Below are 21,104 nucleotides of genomic sequence, written 5' to 3' on the forward strand. Positions count from 1 at the left end.
CCGAGGTGGACTGACTCTCATGCCGGCCCCCGGAGCCACCCCAGCAGCCTCCATGCCCACAGGCACGCTGAGTTTGGTTCTGCGCAGGCTTTTGGCTGAACGGACGGGCAGGGGCGCCTCTGCCATGGCCAGAAAAGGAATGAAAGGTAGACGTGGCCAGGCGTGTGGTGGAAAGGCCCAAGGACTTGGCCGTACCTCAACAGTCCTTAAAACGCTACAGTGCAGTGTCGGCCTTGTCGCCAAACAGGCAAGTGCAGTCAAAGGTCATGTCCATGAGCGAGCTCTGGACCTCCAGGGAGAACCCGGTGGACCTCAACCAGGCTTGGCAACGAAGCGCCACAATCGTGGAAATTGCCCTACCGAGGGAGTCCACGGTGTCCAAGCCACAACAATTGGCGAACCTAGCCGAGTCCTAACCCTCAGCCACAGCCTGAGACAGCATAGTCTGGACCTCCTCCGAGCACTGAGGCAACACCTCAGCAACGGTATCCCATAACGTGTGGGAACAGCCGCCCAAAAGGTTCACCGACTGGAGCCCTAAGCTGGCCGATGAGAACAGCAACTTGCCAAACTGTTCCAACTTATTACAGTCCTTATCCGGCGGAGCCGTGGGAAAAGAACTCTGGGACGTCGAATCTTGAATGACTAGACTCTCCGGTGTGGGATGAGTGGTCAGAAAGGCAGGGTCACCCGGCGCCAGGCGAAGACGCCTGGCGATGTTCTTATCCACAGGAGCCCCTGTGGCTGCCCACAACCAAGTGCCCAACAAGACTTCAGTGAGGGCATTGTTAAAGGGCAGCAGTGGCTCTGATGAAGTGGAGGCCGACTGGAGCACCTCAGTGAGGAGATTAGACTTAAGGGTCACCGTGGGGAGATCGAGGTTAAGGACCTCAGCTGCCCGACGGAGCATCCACTGTGGCCGGCGGCGGCGCTGGGGCCAGAGCCAGTGACATGGGACCTCTTGGCGCCGTGGCCAGAGCCAGCAGCGCAGGATTCTGCGGCGCAGGGGCCTGATCCACTGGCGGTGCCGGAGCTGGATGAGTCAACGGACCAGCAGGATCCTGACACGGGACCACGGGGCCCAAAGGCGTGCCAGCAGTAGCCCAAGGCCTTAACAAGCTGTCCATGGCAGCAAGGAATTCTTGCATTTGTGCGGGAGTCACAGAGGAACTCGGATAAGGCAGGTAGGCCATGGGACTCCCTGGCTCCAAAGGAGCCACAGGGACGGAGTCCCTGTCCCCCTCGTCCACATCCGAGGACCGACGAGGGGGCGTCGGCGAGCGACAGCGCTTCTTCGACTTCTTTTTATGACGCTCTTATCTAAATTCGAGGGTGAAGACTTGGAACCCGAGGAACGCTGATGATGGCTCCGCGAGCAGTCACAGGAACGACCCCTTGATCTCAAACGGCGCGGGGACGAGTGCCAAACTTCAAGCAATTTCCGGCGCCGCTCCTTCAAGGCCTTTGGGGCCATAGCCCTACAGTCCAGAGAGGACCGGGAATCATGGTCATGCTCCAGGCAGTAGAGACAGAAGTCGTGAGGGTCCACCAGTGACAAATTACGGCAGCAGGTCCCACAGGACTTAAAATTAGGCATCCCTACTCGCACCAGAGAAAACCAACACGAGACAAAAGTCTCAAAAAGATAGTCAAAAATGACTGAGGTACGTGCTGTAACCGAATCTGCGCTTACTGGCGCGGAAAAAGAAAGAATTGACGCCAGCGCGCATGGGTGGTTTCTAAGTAGTCTCCGTGACGTCATCTCGGCGCATACGATGCCAGCGACGGACACAGAGCCGCACGACGCCACCTACTGACGTGCAGGGGTACTGCTAGCAAAAACTTTCCGGATCAAGTCTGATGCCTGGGGATATTCTAAGGTAAGGAATCTATCACTAATGTGTCTCTTTCAGATTTTGTGAGTTTTTAGACAAGTCCTGGGCAAAAACTTTAATTACGTTGGTGATATTTGTGAAATTACACAATTTTCCATTGTGAAATTCACATTTTCCAAAGTTTCAAATTACGCCATTTTAACACACCTTATGCAAAAAGTCTTGCAAGATACCAGGCAGAGACAGGGTCACACAAAACATGTCTTGCCAAGAGACATTTTCTGCTCAATCCAGTCTTCTGATGGAATCTCACAAGACCTTGTACATGAGATGTAATCATGCTTAAAAAAATATGCGAGACACCTGTAGGAGGTTGGCTTACTATATGGTGCAAACTTATTTAAGTGAAGCACCTTGCACTAATCTAGGATAATCTTATGGTGATTTTAGTGGTCTTTGATAACCTTTAGAAAGTTCTGAAAGTGGTAGCTGTAGGGAGAAGTCTTCAGGCTTATCTTGAAGGAGTGTTAAGCAGCTTGTTTTAGCAGGATAATCATGTAGCGTAGGTAAAATGAAAAAGAACCACACAGTGTATATATAAAGATATGTCTATTTATTACACAACACTCACTAACACATTGGTATATCTGAAATGAATGAATGAAATGAAAAGAAGATTTATAAAGCGCAGTGGTTACCCTGAGGCGTCCCAGCGCTACAGACAAATGCAAGCTGATGGAAGAGAAGATTAGTCAGGGTGAGAGAACAGTAAAGTTTTTAACTGTTTGCGGAAACAGAGTAGATTAGATTCTGAGCGTAAATTGAGGGGGAGGGAATTCCAGCGTTTGGAAGCATTATAAGAAAAAGAACGGCCTTCACTTCTGGATTTTTTGATCATGGGGAATGTGACCAGTGAAGAATAAAGATTATCTGAGATGTCTTACAGGGTTGTGAGGGGTAATCAAAGGATGATTTATGAGAGGACCAGTTTTCCAGTAGGCTTGGTGGGAGATGCAGGGGGTCTTGAACTCGATTCTACGCTTTACTGGTAAACAGTGTAGGGTCCTCAGACCGGCCTTTATTGAAAGACGCCGGGGGATTTGAAGGAGAATCCAGGCCGCAGCATTCTGCACCACCTGGAGAATGTTAAGAGTAACTTGGGGGGCACCTAGGTACAGGGCATTTCCAAAATCCAGTCTGGATAGAATTAGACCCTGAACCATTATTTTCCTTGCTTTGAAAGGTAGTAAGGGAAGGATCTTCCGAATTAGCCTAAGAAGGCCAAAGCAGGTTGCCGAGAGTGTGGTGGCTTGGGCATTAAAGCTGAGGGTTTTATCAAGCCATATACCCAGACTCTTGATTTTTCCCCCAGGTAGGGGAGGCACACCCAAAGAGGGGGCCAGAGTGAGTTAAGAGCTGATGGAGAGGGATTGCCTAAAAACATTAGCTCGGTTTTGTCACCGTTCAATTTCAAGTATGATTGGGTCATCCAGTTTGAAACTTCTTTCAAGCAGGTCCTAAGGTTGTCTGGGTTTGTGTCAAGTTGGTTGAGGTAGACCACCAGCTGGGTGTCGTCCACGTATGTTATGATTTTAATACCAAATGGACGAACTACCTCAGCTAGTTGTCCCATGTAGACATTAAACAATGTGGGGCTCAAGGATGAACCCTGAGGGACACCGCAAGGAAGAGATTTGCTTGGAGAGATGGAAGGACCCTCGAACACCTGAAAGGAACGGTCAGTGAAGAACGATTCAAGCCAAGAGATGGCCGTGCCCGAAATCCCAATATCAGAAAGCCGTGAAAGAAGTGTGCTATGGTTGACAGTGTCGAAAGCGGCACTGAGGTCCAGGAGGATTATGGCTGCTGATCCTCCCTGGTCCAAGATCTTTCGTGCCTCCTCCGTCACTGCCAATAGTGCAGTTTCTGTTCCATGCCTGGGACAAAAGCCAGTTTGGGAAACATCGAGTAGATGGTTGGATTCGATGAAATCTACCAAAGTGGCATTGGCGAATTTTTCCAGTTCTTTGCTCATCCAAGAGAGCAAAGAGATGGACCTGTAATTGTTTTAACTCGGACTGATCGAGATTTGTTTTTTTTAAGAGGGCCCTAACCATTGCACGTTTCCAGGGTGATGGAACCACACCTGAGCCTAAAGAGGAATTCAGTAGGTTGAGCACTGTGGGAAGAATGATGTCGTTGACCATGTGCAGTGAGCGTGGGGTAGCTTGGTCATTAGGAGAGCCTGATTTGACCTGGGGTATTATGGAGTTTAATAGACTGGGGTTGAGTAGCGGAAAAGCTTGTAAGGTGACCGTACGGTAGGTGTCAGGGGTCTAGGTAGTTGGGGATCGAACGGTGGGAGGGGAGGGCGGGAAGGCAGATTAAATGATTTGAATTTTTTCCGGAAAAAACTCTGCTAAATCATTACAGCGGACTTGTGCATTGCCCGGGTCTAAAGGCTGCTCTGCCCAAAGATATAAACACAAATACACAATACTTCAATTGCAATAGGTAACCACAAATTAGTGTTCTCCAGGGGAGACCAAACCATATACTTAAAAAGTGAAATGCGAAATGCGACTGAAGTAAGAACTTGGACCAGGAGACTCAGATGAGCTAGGGACCCAAGGAACCACCCAAAGTAAGTACCCAGGAATCCCACAGAGGCTGTGTGCAGAGTGGAAACACGTCCGATTGTCCAATAGAAGTCAATTGTGGAAGTTGCGGTTTAAGTTTTGACGAAGGACCCTTCCAGTGGACCCTGAAGAAATCCCATGGAAGACAAAAGGTTGGAGAGTCACACAACCCCTGGATACCCCAGGAACCAGGATACCTACATCAGGGAAGCTGGGTGCATAAAGTGTGAAGTGACGTTGGAAAGCGCCCTAGACCACAATGGAGGACTTCAGGAAAAATGCTGATGGAGAAGACTGTGTAAGAGTTTGGTGGAATCTAAAGATGAATTCTTTAAGTGAAGAGCCTGCAAGCAGAGGGGACAGAGTCTATGCCACACAGAGGGGACCAGGAGGCACGGAAGTGCAATGCCCACCAATAGCTGGATGGTTCAGAAGTGTTAACGGTGACCTTGTTGCTGCAACTGTGAATACCAGGCGATGCTGAGGAAGACCAGGAGCCGTGCACGAGCTGTCTCATGTCAGTAGTCGAGAACCAGGGGATTGGTCTCCGTCAGGAGCACCAACAAGCCTTTGCAGCTGCAACAGGCATGGAAAGCAAAGAACGAGCATTGTTGAGACCAGTAAGGGACTCACCACCAGCAGGGGAGTCTGAGCAGGCGCCGTGCAAGCAGGGGAGCCCACTGGAGCAGATAGAGACCCTTATGAGGACCCACAGGCTGAAGGCACAGGAGTCACAAGAAGACCTCAAGCAGATCACCAAGAAGAAAGGCACACAGTGCAGAGGATGCAGTAAGGATGCTGGACTAGGCAGGAAAAGATGCTGGCGCCTGGTGCTTCTTGTAGCCTGAAGATCTCTGGAGTGCAGATGCAACAAGCCTTGGCAACGGCAAGTCAACGTGGAGCACAGGGGTTTGGTCCCAGCTGTCTTGACGAGGGATACTGGCTTCAAAATTGCAGAGAGGACAGGTCAGGCCTCAATGGGGTTGCAGAACCACCACCTGCGTTGCTGAGCCTTTCAAAGTCTGTGGGACATTCAGGAGCAGCAGACTAGTAAGCTTTGTTGCGGTGCCAGCAGGTGCAGGGGAGGGACTCCTTTACTCCAAGGGAGATTTCTTCGGGTGTATTTGATGACCACAGGTCTGTTGAAGATCCTTGATGAAGCACAGACACAACAACAAAGAAGACTTGCAGAACAGCAAGACCAGGAGCAGCAGGCGTCTTACTTGCTGCAGTCTTGGTTCCAGGCGAAGCCCAGCAAAGTACAAGTATCCAGATGGTTGGAGAGTCTTGTGGTTTCAGTTTTGAGTCTTGTCCCACAACGAATCTGAGGACACCCATCCACAGGTAAGCACTTAAATACCAGAGGAAGGGTGTTACGACGACTCAGGAGCCTCTCCAAGGGAAGGGGATGGACAGTGTGGAGGATACTCATATGTCCTTTGTCTAGTTACGCACCAGAGCAGGTGCCAAGGGCTTCCTGAACTGGTTCAAACTGGAATATGCAAGGAAGGTACCAAATGTGCCCTTCAAAGCAGACTGGTGGTGCTGGCAGGTGCCCCCACCCCAGCCCAAAATACTAAGTCCTGTCTGGGAGATGGTCACACCTCCCTGTGACAGGAAACCTCTTGTTCTATCTTCCCATGCTTGAGCTTAGCTCAGCAACAGGAGGGCAAAATCATGTCTGTGGTTGGCAGCAACACTAGCTTTCTGTAAGACCCTGAAATGCTGTTACCGGTAGAATAGGGGGGTACCACAAGAGAGCCCCCAGTACATGGATCATACTTCCAATACTGGAGTCAGTGTTGGGGTATGATTCCAATATGTTTGATAGCAAACATGACTAGGTTTGGTGCAGCCACTATATGGTTATACATTTCATAATGATTGATGTCCACTATATGTATTAAAATGGCTGAACGCACTTGCAAGCCTGGAGAACTGGGGTTTATAGGGGGTGTCCGGCTCATGCAGGGGCACCCTGCCTTAAGGACTGAAAGGCTGTCATATGTTTTAAGTGCAGTGCCCTCAGATATAAGGAACCATATCTGCCATGAGAGGTGCAAGCAACAAATCATACAGGCTGCATTGGGAGGCCTGTAGTCACAGTTTAAGTAGTCTCTCATGGGTGGCACAATACATGCTGCAGCCCATGGGAGACCCCTGGTGTAGCTATGTCCTGGGTACCTTATTACCATATACTAGGGACTTACAAGGGTACACCAGTAGCCAATTGTGGAGGTACAGAAGTACTGGTCAATTTAGGGAGGAAGCACAGTGATTGGTGTCCTGATTATGAGGCCCTAGTCAGACTAGTCAAAAAAACATACTTACACAAGCAGAAAATAGGGCTAACCATGAAAGCAGATCAGCAAAAAGTAGGGGTAAGCATGAAAGCAGATCCTACAATACCTGAAAAATATATTCTGCTATGAACGTATAATTTTGTGAAATTATCATTGGATGTGGCAAAATATCACACTGCCATTTTGTGACACAGCATATATATATGTTTCTTAATGATATACTGTAAACATGTTTACATCCCATACACCAAACAGAGCAGTAGTAGGCTTTTTGTGATTGCACAGGTGCTAGTGTTTTGGTTTACTATGTAGCACTACACTTCAGAAAAAGGCCCCACCACAGAATAGGGAGCGCTCTCCAAATAATCACTGGGGCATTGGAATATTACCCATACTAAGGATAGAAAGAGAATGTACTCATATTAAATCCCATCCAGTTTTGTACTGAGATTCATCCATTTAGTTCATAAACACACAACTAGTCATAGAGGTGAGTCGTCAAAACACTTTATTCTTCACATATTGAACAACCATCCCAGTCAATGCGTTTCGCCCTTCAACAAGGGCTTCAGCAGGGCTGTGAAACACATATATAAACAACTCTATTTAAAACACATAACATACATTAAAAAACAATTGTATTTGCAACTCCCTCCATCCTCATCTACACAAATCAAATTCTAATCATTTAGGAGTCTAAACCCATTATGAACAGAAGATCTCAGACTTTGAAATGTTACAGAATTAATTTCCTTGAATCTAAGCCCCTCATTATCCATTATGCAAAGAAACCCTCTAAGTGTGACATGTTCCATTGAACATTCTCTTCAACATTTAATTCATCAAAAATAGCATAATAGGGAGTGGAGCCAAGCTGGCGACCGAAATGGCCACATAGACGCTCGGCTCCCGGAGCCCTCTCGCCCCGCACATACATCCTGACACTTATCCTGAGCCGTAACAGCATATTTCAGTAGGCAAAGGAAAACCTTCTCTTACTGTTTGCTTCCGGAGCTTCCACGTGCAGCAGATCCGAAGAAATGTCCCCGACTGTTCTGCGGCCTTCACGGAGTTGGGACCGGGGTGTCGAGTGAGAAGAGCAGCCGGCCGCGACTGTCACAACAGCGGCCATTGGTGGAGGTGTGGAGTCGGCCGGTGGGCACCGGAGGTTTGCTGGGCCGAAGGCGGCGGCGACGACTCAGTCCATTTAGCGGAGTGCCTCGTGGGGATGCGTGGCAGTGTAGGATTGAAGAGGGCATGTGAAATTTGGCCCCCTTTTCAGTTTTGTGTCCAGGCATGACAAAAGACTTCCCCCGGAATCGGCGGGCGGCTCCAGAGGAGCAGCAGCGATTTGTTTAGCCTTTTGGTGGTTTTCGCCGGATGACCTGCCTAGACTTTCTGGGTCCGCACTGTACATCCTGTTTAGCCCGCGTGTGGGGCCTGGTCCCGGGGTGAGGTGAAGAAGGACGGGGCCGGATCAGCTAAGATGGCGGCTGTCACCCTCCTATGCAGCTTGCATCTGAATGAAAAAGCCGCTGTGCGGGAGTGCTCAGGGGTCTGGCGGCACGAGAATGAACCCACGTCCCAAGATATATTGGCTGCTCTGACGACCCTGCATGCGGCCCTGATCCATGGCGCCCGAGATCTGGGAAGAAGGATGGCGGCCATTGTTGTCCCGCCATTCCACACGGATACATCTCAATCTCAAGGAAACGCAGACGTGCCTGCCCCTATGTCAGTAAAGAGTGCTCCTGCTACGCTTATGTTCGCGGAGACGCCGGAAGACAAGGCTCAAGAGATCGCCTTGGACAGCTCTGTGGTACACATGTGTGACTCGTTGGGGCGTATACCTGATCAGCGGCCGGGGAAACAACGCCGGTCTATGTTCTGGGCTGCCCCGGTGCCATCTCAGTGCTTGCCGTATGGTGTGCCTCTTTCTCCTTGGATGGTGCGACTGTGTTCGGACTTGAGGCTATTTTCGGTGTCGATACCGACTCAGATGGATTTCCGCCATGCACATTCGGCTGGGTTCTGGTTGCTGAAATCCCATGGAGTGATAACGCGGCCCGGTCCGCCCAGATCACCTGGATCCTACACGAAGCTTTGTCTGCCGATTGAGAAATGAACGTCTGTTGGTGCTATTGATAGGAAAGGTCAAGGGTGATACTGCTTATGATCCGGTGGACTTATTGATGGCTTATGGTGATTTGGGGGACATTCGGTGGGGAGTTTATTGATGGTGCTTTCAGTGCTTAAGGTTTTCCATGACTATTCTGATTCTGCTATTAGGATGTTTACCGGGTGCAGGGTTGGGGGGTGGGGCCGAGTGGCTGGAACGAGGGCCCTTCTCCACTTTTTCTTCCCTTCTTCTATTCTTTCTCCTTCTTTACTGTATTTCGGGTCTCTCATTTAGGGCGACAGGCACCCTGCGGGGGTGAGGTAGGCCGTGGCCTTCTGCAGGCGTGCAGGGTGGGGGGTAGGGGGAAGGGGGTGGTTATTTTGTCCGTTGTTTGTTTCTATGGCCCTTTTGTCTTTCTTCCTTATTGGTGTCGTCGCTTTTCATGTTTCCTGCAATGTCTTTCGTTTTGATGGGAGGGGTGCAGTTTGCTATGGAACGGGTCTGTGGTCACATTTGTCCTGACTTTTATACCTTATCCCCAATACTTAAACTGTGTATGCATTATTTGCGCATTCCCGGATTTAGACTTGTTATTGTAGGACCATGTATGACTATACGGCACTGATCCTTAGTTTTCCTTTATTATAAAATGAACCTTCATGAATCCTGAATATCGGCCATTATGCCTGAATACGTGTCATATCCTGGGCGTTTGTTGAACCCCGGTTCTTGGGCTGCTATGTTTTTCTACATTGATTTGCTGTACTTGTGACTAGACTAGCAGCCGGCCGGGATGGTTGTAGGCCCATATTTGTATTTGCTTGAAGTAAAATAAAGGTTCCCAAAAAAAATAAAAAATAAAATCAAATAACATAATAGAATACTTACACTACAAATATCTTTCTAATAATATCACCATGAGCAGTAGTATACTCGTAAGGTACAATTTTCCAGATCAGTGATTAGAAATGAGACCTACTATGTGGACAAGAGGGGGAAAAAAGAAGCTATAAGCTTCAATTTCCTAATGTTCTAATACAATCACATTAAACGCCATGAATCTTTTTTTATACGAGAAAGCACATGTATCATCCATTGAGTTCCCCTGTAGCTAGGCAAGCTTCTGTTGAAATTCATAACCTTGCATCACTGAGCATTCCCCATTGTATGCTACAGTGAAAAAACTAAGCAGATAAATTAATCCCCATTAAGCAGCAGTATCCCATCCTTATCTATGGGCACCTGCATTAAATTGCGCACCACTTATCAAGCTAACTTGTTCCAGTTATACTGAGAGTGCTTTTATAAAGCAATATCAAAATGTATAGCCAATCTAAAGCTTCTTGTTCAGCAGTTTCCTAAGACAACAGGTTATTAAAACCACTTGCAAAAACTTAAAACTATCTTACATAAACAACCAGGTGCTTTCAAACAATCAGCCTTATATTTAGCCATTTCCTCCAACCCCAATTTCAAATTGCATTCAATTCAAAAGCGTCAGTAAACACAAATCCATTACTTCTCCTCCTTATGTTGCTCTAGCAAAGCCACAGACTCATCTTCTACAGTGGTGGTCCCCTGAAAAAATTTCTTTAAGATGACTAGTTCGTTCAGGTGAAAATCCGACGGCACTTTAGGCATAAAGAACAAGTTACTTACCTTCGGTAACGTTTTTTCTGGTAGATACAGTATCTGCCTGTGGATTCATCACCTTGTGAATATCCCCCTGCGTCAGCAACGTTCAGAAAATTCTTTGTAGCACGCCGGCGTGGACGACGTCATAGGAGCACAGCATCGCGCGCGACTCCGTCTGAAGTCACTGACTCCTTATTAGGCCTACATCGGTGTGATGACATCAGTTCCGTCCTTTTTTCCGTGCCTTCGAGGCACCCAGACGGACCAATAACAGAAGATTTATACATATACACTGTACACAGTACATATAATCCAAAAACTGCACACACACAGTGTGTAGCAAAGGTTTGAAAACCAAATATAAATACAAACATAAACATGCATATGAATACATAAATACAGGTATAGCAGAGCGGACAACGGGGAGGCGGTTGGGTCAGTGAGGAATCCACAGGCAGATACTATATATACCAGAAAAAGCGTTACCGAAGGTAAGTAACTTGTTCTTCTGATAAATACATCTGCCTTGTGGATTCCTCACCTTGTGAATAGAGTCCCACAGCAGTCCCCACTCCCGGAGGAGGGTGTCCACTCTGCTATACCAGAAAATCCTGGAGGACAGAGCGCGCGAAGTGGCCGTCCCTCCTCACCTCGTATCTAAGCAGTAGTGCTTTGCGAAAGTGTGGAGGGAGGCCCAAGTCGCGGCTCTGCAAATGTCCTCAACAGGAACACCTCTAGACAAAGCGGATGTTGCAGACTTTGCTCTAGTTGAATGAGCTCTGATACCCTCAGGAGGGTCCTTACCCGCCAGAGAGTAGCAAATCTTGATGCACAGGATTATCCATCTGGAAAGTGTGCGCTTGTGCACCGCTCTGGCCTTTTTGCAGCCAGCAAAACCCACGAAGAGCTGATCATCCATACAATAGTCTTTAGTCCTATCGAGATAGAAACTGACTGCTCTCTTAGGGTCCAAGTGATGAAGCCTCTCCTCCTCCTTGGAAGGGTGAGGGGGAGGATAGAAGGTAGGAAGGGTAATGGATTGTCCTAGATGGAAGGGAGTTACCACCTTAGGGAGAAAAGCAGCCCTGGTCCTGAGTACCATTCTTTCAGCATGAACAGTCAAGAATGGGAGCTTGGAACTAAGAGTTTGAAGCTCACTTACCCTCCTTGCCGAGGTAATTGCAACCAAGAAGACCGTTTTAAAAGATAGAAGCCTCATGGGACACTTGTGCAAGGGTTCGAAGGGAGAACACATCAAATAGGTTAAAACAAGATTCAAATCCCAATGAGGAACAATAAAAGGAGTAGGAGGGAACTTTTTTAGTAAGACCCTTCAAAAATCTTAAAACCACAGGAGACTTAAAAAGAGGGCTGATCCGGCAAACAGAGAAATGCCGATAAAGCAGAAAGATAACCCTTGACTGTGGCAACAGCAAATCCTTGCTGCGCCAGAGAAAGAGCAAACCGTAAAATGTCAGACAAATGAGCCTTCAAAGGGTCAACAGCCCTCTCCCCACACCAAGAGACAAATTTAGACCACCTATAAGAATAGATGGACTTAGTGGAGTCACGCCTGGCAGAAAGAATGACATCCACCACATCGTGAGAGACAGAAAAGGAATTCAAGATGCCCCGTTCAATCTCCAGGCATGAAGGTGTAATGTCTGGAGGTGGGGTGTAGAACCTGCCCCTCCATCTGAGAGAGGAGGTCTGCCCTGAAAGGGAGACGGAGCGGCGGGTGAGAGGAGAGGTGGAGAAGATCCGTGTACCACACCCTTCTTGGCCAATCCAGGGCGATCAATATGACTTGGGCCCGGTCTTGGCGAATCTTCCTCAGAACCCGAGGAATCAAAGGTATGGGAGGAAACATGTAAAGGAGTTGTGAACCCCAACTCAACTGAAACGCGTCCCCCAAGGCTCCTTGCATCAGAAACTGGAGACTGCAGAATGACGGGCAGTGGGCTTTCTCGTGAGTGGCGAACAGATCCACCCGAGAAGTTCCCCACATCCGAAAGATGTTGCGAACTACCTCTGGATGGAGCCTCCACTCGTGATCGGCCGAGAACTGCCGACTGAGGCTGTCTGCACGTACGTTCAGAACTCCGGCCAGGTGATTTGCCATCAGACAAATCTGACGGTCCTGAACCCAGGACCAGAGTCGCAGAGCCTCTCTGCAGAGACACTGCGACCCCACTCCTCCCTGTTTGTTGATATACCACATCGCGGTCGTATTGTCCGTCAAGACTTGAACTGACTGACCGCGAAGGGAAGGGAGGAAGGCCTTGAGCGCCAGAAGTGGCACTGTCTCTGCAGATTCCGCTTTGATCAGCCAATCGTCCAGGTACGGGAATACGGGAATTCCCGACCTTCTGAGATGTGCAGCCACCACAGCCATCACCTTGGTGAAAACTCGAGGTGCAGTAGTAAGCCCAAACGGAAGGACCGCAAACTGGTAGTGCTGCGATCCCACCGTAAAACGGTGATACTTTCTGTGCGACTTCAGAATGGGGATGTGAAAATACGCATCCTGCAAGTCGATCGACACCATCCAGTCTTCTTCCATCAGCCCTTGAAGAACCTGTGCAAGCGTGAGCATTTTGAACTTCTCCTGTTTGAGATAGAGGTTCAATATCCTGAGGTCCAGGATTGGACGCAACCTGCCATCCTTTTATTTTGGATCAGGAAATACCTGGAGTAGCACCCCTGACCCTTTCCTGCTCTGGAACCACCTCTATCGCACCTTTTCTGAACAGTGCCAGGACTTCTTCCTGCAGGAGAAGCAGGTGGTCCTCCGAACAATAACCTTGGCAAGGAGTGTAATTGGGAGGGAACTCCTGAAAAGGAGATTGAGAACCCAAAGATCTGATGTAACCGTTTCCCAATCCCGAAGAAAATGAGTAAGCCGACCCCCTACAGGACCCGCATGATCCGGAATGGCGGATCTAGGGCTGCTTTGCTGCTGCGGGTGGGGGATGATTGTTAGAGGAGGGAGTAGAGGAGGAGGAGGCTTGGCGTCCACGAGCACGACTCTTTGTCTACCTCTGTATGTCTTATACAATGGGTTCTGCTGTAGCTGCTGCTGCTGCTGGCCTTGTTTATAGGGACGAAAAGTGGATCTACCAACTCCCCTAAACTTCCTGGTGGTAGAGCCTCTAGCCTGCAGGCCCAAAGACCTTGCCGTCGTCCAGCTATCTTTGAACCTCTTCAATGCTACATCTGCTTTTTTTCCTAAAGAGGCCAGTTCCGTCAAATGGTAAGTCCATTAGAGTAGACTGCACATCTGCTGAAAATTCAGATGACTTAAGCCATGCGGCCCTTCTCGTGGCAACAGTAGAGCCCATTATCCTGGCCACAGAGTCTGTTGTGTCCATGCCACTCTGTATTAACTGGTGGGCCGCTGCCTGAGTATCAGAGACTACTTCATTAAAGTTCTTTCTATCTTCCTCCGGAAGCTTAGTTGATAAATGTTTCACAGAGTCCATCAAAGCATGAACATATCTCCCCAGCAGGCAAGTAGCATTGGTAGATTTAAGAGCCATGCTACCAGAGGAGAAAATCTTTTTTGCAGACCGGTCCAATTTTTTAGAGTCGTTATCTGCTGGTACCTGTGGAAAAGAACCTGCAGACCTGTTGGAACAAGCGGCCTGCACAACCAGACTTTCCCGGTGAAGGATGCGAAGATAGAAACTCAGGGTCACCATGTGCCACCCTATAACGTCTTGCCACCGAACTGGACATCGCAGGAGCAGACAATGGTCTCTTCCAGACCTCCATTATTGGCTCAGTCAAAGCCTCAGTGAATGGGTGTGTAGGCTCTATAATAGAGGAAGGCGAATGCAAAACCTCCGTGAGGATGTTAGGCTTGAACTCAATGGTAGGTAAAGTCAGATTAAGCAGCTCCGCAGCCTTCTAAATGACCACATGGTAGGGTGCCACGTCCTTAGATGGTGCATCAGAAACTGATGGCAAAGCCCACTCAGGAGAGAGTTCCAGGCCACTAGCACTATGCAGGTCCTCAAAACAGTCCCCTTGATCCAGAAGTTCTCCTTCCTCTACTTCAGGATCTTCGTACTCCTTTTCCTCCATGAGGCGTTGAACTCTGCGCCTCGACCACTCCAGACGAATCGAAGTTGTCGGATCCGGTAACGACTCCGACGGAACAGCTGGAGAACGAGAATCTTGAACCGGCGTCATACCTCGATCCAGTTCTCGAGGTCGCTCCGGAGCCGGCGAAGCCGTGTGCGGTGTCGATGACCTCGGCGGCGCCGTACCGAGCCAAGGTGTATAAGGCGTCGGCATAAACGGCATAAATGATGCCGGAGCGTAAGCTTGAGGTACACCCAAGTTATAAGACAACGGACCCATGGGACCAGCCGGTGCACCAGTGGGGTACATTGCCCTCGCATAAACGCGAAACATGGCATTAAGGAAATGCGAGGGGTCCAGGAAAGGGAGGGTACGAACCCATCGGCTGCTCAGAAGGAGGCTGCTCCGGCATCGGTTCTTCCTGGCCCTCTTGATCCTCTGGGTTTTCCACCGGAGTCGGTGTCCGAGGAATCTCCTCGTCTTTTTCATGCACCGAAGAATGACGCAAATCCGGATTCGGTTCTTGCTCCGGATTCGAGGAACCCTCACGAGATCGCTCAGGTGAAGGTGACACGAAGTCCTTGTGATGTTTACGAGATGAAGTCCGAGTCCGAAGATGCTTTGCCAGAGTGATGTCTTGAGCTATGCTTCCTCCTCTTGTGCTTCTTCTTCGTGGAGCCAGAAGCATGACCCGAATCCGACTTCGATCTGGACCTTGACCTCACTCTGGACCTCGACCTCGAAGCCGGTCTCGACCTCGACTTCGATCGCGACTTTTGCTTCGACCTCGAGCGTCTAGATGTTGACCTCGAAGACCTTCCAGCTTCTTTTCCTTTCACCTTGGCCAGCAGAAGTTTCGCCTCACGTTCTCGTAGGGCCTTTGGGTTCATCTTGAAGCAGGATCGGCCGCTCTTGACATCATGGTCCGAACCAAGACATCACAAACAATCATCGAGCGGATCGGTAATAGACATCATCCGGGCACACAATCTGCACTGTTTGAACCCCGTCTTCCTCGACGACGTCCTCGACGAAGAATAGGCACTCGACAGAGAAACAGTACCACAAAATAGCAACAAGTTACTATCTGAATCACAAAAGATCCCAGAAACCGTTAGCGTCGACGACGCAGAAAAAAGGGAACTGATGTCATCATGCCGACATAGGCCTAATAAGGAGTGGGTGAAGTCAGACGGAGTCGCGCGCGATGCTATGCTCCTATGACGTCGTCCACGCCGGCGAGCTACAAAGAATTTTCCGAACGTTGCTGACGCAGGGGGATATTCACAAGGTGAGGAATCCACAAGGCAGATGTATCTATCAGAACCTTGGGTTTGTACGTAGCACCACAGAATTGGACGTGAATTGTAAGAAAAGCGAATTAACGGTGAAAGCTTGAACATCACTGACTCTTCTAAATGAAGTCAATGCCAGCAAAGGAGAAACCTTCCATGTTAGGAATTTGAAATCCACCCTGTGAATTGTCTCAAATGGGTGGTGCATGAGCTGCGTTAACACTACATTAAGATGCCATGATGGAGTTGGACGACGTACAGGAGGAAAGATTCTGAATAGTCCCTTAAAGAACTGCTGTATTATTCTTGCAGAATAAAGAAAGGTGGACCCATCCTGACGGCACCTTGAAATGGCTGCCAGAAAGACCTTCCAAGTTGCATGAGATAAACCTTGAATAGGACTCACACGTCGAGAGGACGTGAGAGCGAGTAGGGGGGAAACTTTCCATGTTAGCAATTTTGAATCCGTGAAATGGATTGGTTTAAAAGAAGCTTTGAGAAGCTGGGCCAATACGACGTTGAGGTGCCAAGTAGGCGGGGAACGCCCGGTGGGCGGGCACCTCCAGTAGCGGCCCTAAAAGAACTTGCAAATGATCTGGAGGAATAGAAAGACGTGAATCTGTCATGACGAAAACGAGAAGTGCAGATAGTACTTTTCAAGACAAAATGAGAAACGGGCTGACTTTGCCAAAAGGCGAAGGACAGGTAGGATTTGCCCTGGTGTAGCGTGCATGGAATTGATGCTGACAGACTCGCACCAGATGCCAAATAGCTTAGATTTTAGTTTATATGCCTTAGTAGTGGAGGGGCTACTGCGTGCGCGAGAAACCTCCCTTCAGTGTGAGGCAATGCACAAGTGAGCAAATTCAGAGTGCTCAGGTTGAAGCCGCAAGCTTGAGGTCTGAGGAATGCGGATGGTGAATCCGTCCGTACTTCACTGTCAGAAAGGGCGGCAGAGAGTGAAGCATGATAGGTTTGCAGCAAGGTAGTAGGGAGAGACCCATGAACCACGGTAGGCGAGGCCATCTGAGCACAATGAGTGGGATATGTCATGGTTAGAATCTCATTTTCTGCAGGAGACGAGGCACAAATGGAATCGGTGGAAAAGCGAATGCAAATACTGTTGACGAGTTCATCGAATGTAGTTCCGGCAGATCTTTTATGGGGAACCCAGATTGCATAGTTTAGACATTTGCGGTTGAGAGGCGTCGCAAACAGATCCAGGTCTGGTTGGCCCTCCAGGCATAAGATGTGGTCCATGGTATATTGGTGGAGATCCCACCTGTGGTTATCCTAGGCGAATCCGCTGAGGGAGTCCGTCATGACGTTGGAGACCCTTGGAACATGTATTGCAGAAATATTAACGCAATGGTGAATGGCCTATTTGCAAATGTGTTGTGCTTGTTTGGGCGACAGTGATCGCGCACCTCCTTGCTTGTTGAGATAGTGATAGTATTGTCTGTACAAGCTAACACTGATTCCTCTCGCACTAGGAAGTGGAATGCTTTCAGAGCCAGGAAACTGGACAACAACTCCAAGCGGTTAGTGTGTCACGTGCGTTGGAGAGGCGCCCATCTGCCTTTGATAGAAAAAAACCCTGATGGTGCGCTCTCTTACCTTCCAGAGAGGCATCGGTGGTAAGGGTGAGCGTTGGAGCGTCCGAGGAGGGAGCGGCCTGCTGCGACACTGGGCGCATGGGCCCACAAGTCAAGTCAAGTCAAGTCAAATAATTTATATAGCGCGCTACATACCCAGAGGGTCTCAAGGCGCTTGAAGAAGGGAGGGGAATTACTTGTCGAATATCCAAGTTTTAAGTTGCTTTCTGAATGCTAGGTGGTTCTGAGTGAGGTGAAGGTGAATGGGAAGAGAGTTCCAGGTTTTAGATGCCAGGTAGAAGAAGGATCTTCCTCCCATGGTGGTTTTGTTGATGCGAGGTACGGCAGCAAGGGCTTGGTTGGAGGAGCGTAGCTGGCGGGAAGGGGTGTAGAAGGAAAGTCGTGTGTTAAGGCATTCGGGTCCGAGTTCGTAAAGTGCTTTGTGTGCGTGGGTTAAGAGGCGGAATGTTATTCTCTTATTGACGGGGAGCCAGTGGAGGTTTTTCAGGTGACTAGAAATGTGCTCTTTACGCGGGATGTCTAGTATGAGTCTGGCTGAAGCGTTCTGGATGCGTTGGAGTTTTTTCTGAAGTTTTGCGGTGGTACCGGCGTATAGGGTGTTACCGTAGTCCAGGCGGCTCGTGACCAGTGCGTGGGTGACCGTTTTTCTAGTTTCGGTGGGGATCCAGCTAAATGTTTTTTTGAGCATGCGAAGAATGTTGAAGCACGATGATGAAACGGCGTTGACTTGTTTGTTCATCGAGAGTGAGGAGTCCAGGATGATGCCCAGGTTCCGTGCGTGGTCCGTCGGGATGGGTGCTTTTCCAAGGGCCTCTGGCCACCAAGAGTCATCCCAGGCGGAGGGGGAGGTGCCTAAGATAAGGACTTCTGTTTTGTCTGAGCTCAGTTTCAGACGGCTGTGCTTCATCCACTCGGCTACTTCTTTCATTTCTTCATGTAGGTTGGTTTTGGCGGTGTTAGGGTCTTTGGTGAGTGAGAGGATCAGTTGAGTGTCATCAGCGTAGGAGATGATGTTGAGGTTGTGTTGGCGTGCGATGGTCGCGAGGGGGCTCATGTATACGTTGAATAGGGTAGGGCTGAGTGAAGATCCTTGTGGCACGCCGCAAATGACTTCAGTGGCCTCTGATTTGAATGGTGGAAGGCGGACTCTATGAGTTCTTCCGGTGAGGAACGAGGTGATCCAATCCAGTGCTTTTCCTTGGATTCCGATGTTTCTGAGGTGTTGTAGGAGGGTGTTATGACAGACTGTGTCGAAGGCTGTGGAGAGGTCAAGGAGGATGAGGGCGACTGTGTTTCCATTGTCCAGTAGGGTTCGAATGTCGCCTGTTGCTGCGATGAGTGCGGTTTCAGTGCTGTGTTTTGGTCGGAAGCCGGACTGTGAGGAGTCGATGGATTTGTTGGTTTCGAGGAAGGCGGCGAGCTGGTTGTTGACGGCTTTCTCGATGACTTTGGCCGGGACTGGTAGGAGCGAGATGGGGCGGTAGTTTTTTGAGTTCGGAGGGGTCAGCTGTGGGTTTTTTCAGAAAGGCGCTGAGTTCGGCGTGTTTCCAGCTTTCCGGGAAGGTGGCGGAGTTGAGGGAGCAGTTGATGACGTCTCGGAGGTGTGGTGCTATGATGGAGTCAGCTTTGTTGAAGATATGGTGAGGGCACGGGTCTGTGGGGGATCCTGAGTGGATGGAGTTCATCAGGCGGATGGTGTCCTCAGTGGAGATTGGGTTCCAGTCATTAAGGATGTTCAAGGGGGGTGAGGGTACGGAAGAAGGTTGGGTGGGTTGGTCTCCGGGTTGGTTGTCGAAGCTGTTGTGGATGTCTGCGATTTTGTTGTGGAAGAACGAGGCTAGGGAGTCGCAGAGGGTTTGAGAGGGAGTGATGTCGTTGGAGTTGGCTGAGGGGTTGGTAAATTCTTTGACGATGTTGAATAATTCCTTGCTGTTGTGGGCGTTGTTGTCTAGACAGTCTTTAAGTGCAGCTTTCTTGGCAGTCCGGAACAGTTGGTGGTGTGTGCGGGTGGCGTTTTTGAAGGCATCCTTGGTGCTGGTGTTTGGGTCTTTTTTCCAGGCCTTCTCAAGGGAGCGACAGAGTTTCTTGGATGTCTTAAGATCATCGTTGAACCAGGGAGCGTTTTTGCTGCCTAGTTTGATTTGACATTTTTTCAGAGGTGCTAGGTTGTCGGCGCTGTTGGTTAGCCATTGAGTGAGGTTAGTGGCTGCTTGATTGGGGTTCGAAGAGTGGGCAGGGGGGTTTTGAAGAATCGATGAGGAGATCTGGTCGATGGCGATTTTGTTCCAGTTTCTTCGCAGAGTAGGTTGAGGAAGGTTGTGGGTTGTGGTCTTTTTGTAGACAAAGTGAACATAGCTGTGGTCCGGACCTTTTTGTACGTAGAAGCACCAAGTGGGAGATACAGGCCTGTCGTTCGTGTGAGACAAACACCTTTGCTAGGTTTGTATTGATTGATGCTCTGAGAAATGTTCATATCGGAGCTAGGACTAGTTGAGACTTGCCATGATTTATTGAAAACCAGGTTTTGAAACAGTGACTGACAAGTCTGGGTGTGCTGAACTGCTTGTTGATAAGAGCGAGCCCTTATTATATAGTTGTCCCAAGTAATGATAAATTTGTATGTCTTGCAGATGTAGACAGGCTGCCACTGGTGTCAGGAACTACGTAAAGACACGTGGAGCGAACCGAAGTCCAAAAGGTAAAAACTTGAATTGAAAATGTTTTGTACCTATTGTAATGCGTAGCCACTTCCTGTGCTTTGGAAGGAGTGGCACATGAAAATAGACATCCTGGAGGTCAAGTGTATTTATAAAGTCGTTCTGGCATAAGAACTTAAGGACCTTCTTGAGGTACAACATTTGAAAAGTTTGCGCAAAGATCTAAAATCAGGCACTACTTTCCTGACTTTCTTGTTGATGAGGAACTGAGAGTAAACCCTAACTCTGTTGTTGGAGATTTGAAACCACCCCGACGGTCCCTGTTTGTATCAATATAGACACTTGTGCAAACGACTCGCGTAGATGAGGAGGTAGAGGTCCCCTTTGGAGGTGTAGCAAGAGGAATTTGCCAAATTTTTAGAGCGTGCCCTATCAACACAACTATTAAAACCCCCAACAGACAAATGCCATCTTTGACCAAATGGAATAAAAGAGAAATTCCACCTTCAGCCTTTTTTCCTAGAAGAATTACCTCCTGTATACTATTTAGAGTGGAATAATGCGGTTGGCTCTGATTGTAGGAGTGATACTGGGTGGAACTCCTTGGGAAAGAGGATGTGGAGCTACATCCTCAGGCACCACAAAAAGGCTGCTTCCTATACTGGAGAGACGCGAAGGCGCGGGTAGTGTCTGCAGTGTCTGCTCAACATGTTGGCCAAAGAGGGATTACCCATAAAAGGTACGTCCATTATTTTAGACTGAACCTCTGGGCGAAAAACAGAGCGTTCTACCAACCTTGTCTTTGCAATACTGCCGCTGCTGCAAGCTGTCTAAAACCTTGTAGACGCAATGTGCACTGCACGGTCTATTGTTTCTGATGCACTTCTCTCTTTCTTCTGCAGGATCTTTGAAGCGTCAG

This window comes from Lissotriton vulgaris, chromosome 5 (genome assembly GCF_964263255.1).
Source record: "Lissotriton vulgaris chromosome 5, aLisVul1.2, whole genome shotgun sequence".
NCBI lineage: Eukaryota > Metazoa > Chordata > Amphibia > Caudata > Salamandridae > Lissotriton > Lissotriton vulgaris.